The 3,583-nt window shown below is 34.0% G+C and overlaps 1 long non-coding RNA gene across 1 annotated transcript; it reads right to left on the bottom strand.

Annotated features, from left to right (window-relative positions):
• Positions 1-482: 482 nt before the first annotated feature.
• On the bottom strand, positions 483-3,245 carry LOC110009084 (uncharacterized). The gene is made up of 2 exons (XR_005178401.2): positions 2,656-3,245; positions 483-1,752 (listed from the first exon to the last, which is right to left on the bottom strand). It is a non-coding gene; the product is annotated as an uncharacterized LOC110009084 (long non-coding RNA).
• Positions 3,246-3,583: the final 338 nt, after the last annotated feature.

The following is a 3,583-nucleotide window of genomic DNA, read 5'->3' as shown; positions in this document are numbered from 1 at the left end:
AATAGGAAAAAAGTAATTTCCTAAAATTTACATATTAGAAATTACAATGAAAATTACTGTTAATATTTAAAGTTTTAAATATGTTATTGTGATTTTAAAATTCAATCAACTATTAAAATATCATGAATTATAATATTAAAATCATTTCTTTGAATAAATTAAATACTATCTATTTATTCAATGAAATTAAAATTCAAAAATTTTGAGTTGTTAAGTTTTAATTAAATAAGCAAATATTTTAATATTTAACATGAATTTTATGTATCCATAGACCGAAATTAAATTCAAAATTCAAAATTCAAAATTAAAAAAGAATGTAAAACTATATAACCTGAAATTAAAATTAATGATATAAGTCATTTAATGGCAACAAAAATAATTTATGAAAATTGTGGGATCTTGTGTGTTTATTTATGTGTGTATATATATAAATATATTTAAACTAAATCTATACATAAAACAAAAACTGCAAAAAACCAAACTAAAAAAACAAAAAACTACATCTACTACATTTTTTTTTTATCAACAATGCAAAAATGTTATTAAAGGATTGAAAAAGAAATCTGAGAACTAATCTCTAGTCAATAGGCTAACCCAAAACACCCACCCTAACTCCTGATTGATAAGAAAACCCAAACCAAGAATAAAAAAACTGCAGAAAAACCAAAGACAAAAGACACAAAAATAAAAAATTGCCGACAGCTGCAAAAACTTCTCTTAAGGTAAGAGAATGAAACTTACAGTAACAACAAAACACACCAAGAAAAAACACAATAAGAAAGCAAACCCAAAGCTTAGAAGCAGACTTGAGACTAAGCATCAGCACAACTGGCACGAAATACAGACCGCAACAAAATTAAATCCATGCTAAGAACGGATACGCAACAACCAGTCCTTTTTTCGCTAGACTGTCAGCAAAGTAATTCCCATTTCTCTGGACGAAAACAAACTGAACCTCCTTAAGTTGATCCACGATATAATCAAACTTGTTAAATTTTTCCCACAATATCCAAGTTCTATTATGTTTTTGCAAAATCCAACATAATGCATTTTTGGAATCAGATTCCACGATTGCACATACCCTAAAAGCCGACTGCCAATAAAATTCAACGGCTGTAAAAATAGCTAGAATTTCAGCTTCATTAGAGTCAATAATCCCTAAATGCAAGAAAATACACTTCACAAAACCTGAACTTTCTCACAACATACCACCAACACCTGTAGGTCCCGGCTTACCTAGAGAGGATCCATCGGTATTGAACTTTATCCAAACTATTGTCGCATTAATCCAAAAAGCCTCCTTAATCGAAACTGATGACTTTCTGCCAATCGCACGACCTGACGTACGGACCTCTACTAGAAACGCAAATCGAATACCCAGATTAAAGGAACCCAACTTATCTTTGGCTTTTAATAATTTGAAACTTCTAGCTTTAATCAAATCCACCTCCTCTTCCGCCCTCTTAATCTCACTACTGAAATCGCTTTATTCCTCGCCAACCATACCGACCACAGAGTAACACCCACTAAAGAATTCCAGGAAAGAGAGCTAACTTTTTTTTCACGATACTTTGACACCGAGTAACACCCAGCTCTCATTCCTCCATTGCAACACACCCTCCCGAACCTTGATAGCAAAAGAACATAGCGGGAGGAGACGAATAGCAGACTCAATCTCAGAAGTCAGAACCGCAGAAAGGGCAAAGACAGTCTTGAGAACTTGATAAAATAAGTCCGCTAAGGAGATTGCTTCTACAAGAAAAAAGGAGAATTTAGGTGGAATAATAGGTGACTACAACATTTTTAAATTAAAAGAAACACTACCCACCTCCGACTCAACCTCTTCCAATAAACATGATAAATTCTTGACTGAGAATTTACCTTTTTTACAAAAAGATCAGATTAATTTATCCACCTGCAACTTAGCTTCTTCCAATAAACATGATAAATTTTTTACTGAGAATTTACCTTTTTTACAGAAAGACCAGATTAATTTATCCTCGTTGTTGGGTAAAACATGCAAATTCACTAGCCTTTTGGAGAGTTGATTCCAATACTCTTCCTCAAACTTTTGTTCTTTTCTGTCATGGGTAAAAAAAAAAAATCTACTACAATTTGATCTCAGGACCAATGACAGAAAACAACAAAAGTTTTACCACGACGCTAACCAATTCATCACATACAATAGCCTCATTACAAACACTTTTATCAACAGCGGGGAGCGGTCGCCCCCCTCGGCTGTGTCACCTTTATCAAAGTCGGGGGCAGTTGTCCCCAAACCCCTCGGCTCTGTCACCGAGCCTAAATGGCATGCCGACGTGTGGGACCTACTTAATATTCAAAAATGAGCTATGTAGGACGACAAGTCTAACTGCCACGTGGATTTGAAATCTACAAAAGGTCTAACTGCCACGTGGATTTGAAATCTACAAAAGGGTATTGGTCAATAATTAAGGACAAAATTGCCCTTACTATAACACTTCGGGCAACAGAGATGGAATGCAAAAACACTCTCATCCCAAATTACAAAGAACAAAACAAAATACAATAGATGAAATACATAGCAATCTCTATCGCAATCTATACGAGGACAAAATAAAATAATTCAAAATAAAATATACCGAATATTTGTTATTTATTTCACTCTCTCCATACCTGATGCACAAATCTCCTCTCCACAGCTTCAGGTCCTTGATGATCTATCTCTAATAGTAACCATCCATCGAAAGGACAAGTAGCATTTGACTCAAGCCATGTATCAATACACCACTTTACATGAAACATGTGCTATAATTTGCCAAAATCCTAACAATGGCATCTTCCACTACAGTAACCAAACAAACAAAGCACTTTATTTCTCTTGCTTCACCTTGATCAAGTTATTTCTGATCGCTTAGCTTATATGAAAATATAGGAAATCAATCAATAACCAATGGATCAAGGCCCGTCTTGACTAGTCCGCCGGAATAATTAACCACCGCCACATCGGTTGCAATTTGCTTGCTTAGGTGATCAAAAGCGACTTTGCGTTTCCTTTCTTAGCGTCTTGATATGATATATCTAGAGTAAAAAATATAGACAAATTATCAGCAAACTTACCGTGAAGAGAGGATAAGTGCAGTAGGGTTTTGTTCTATGTGATTTGGGATGAGAGAGTGTTTTTGGATTCCACCTGTTGCTTGAAGTGTTTTGGTAAGGGCAATTTTGTCCTAAATTATTAACCAATTCCCTCTTGTACATGTCAAAATGATGTGGCAGCCGACTCGTCGTCTAAGGCAGCTCATTTTTTAATATTGAGTGGATCCCACGTGTTGTATTGACGTGCCATGCAGGCTAAAGACAAGTGATTCAAAATATTTTATGGGTTTAGATACTAATCGTAAATGTTTTTCCTCAAGACACCGAAATAGAAATTTTTTTAGAGTTTAATGGCAAATTTATAATTAAGCGACGGGAAACACATTCTGCACTGTTGAGTTTGATTTAATTTGTATTTCGATTTATATATTGCACTAAAATACACATAATGTATTTATCTTAAAAATTAAAAACTTATATTAATGATTATATCTTATAGAACTCA

Source organism: Jatropha curcas, chromosome 8, assembly GCF_041381405.1.
Source record: "Jatropha curcas cultivar XTBG-Jc1 chromosome 8, XTBG_Jcur_1.0, whole genome shotgun sequence".
Taxonomy (NCBI): domain Eukaryota; kingdom Viridiplantae; phylum Streptophyta; class Magnoliopsida; order Malpighiales; family Euphorbiaceae; genus Jatropha; species Jatropha curcas.
Note: the sequence above shows the minus strand (reverse complement) of the source record. Positions and strands in the feature narration are given on the sequence as shown.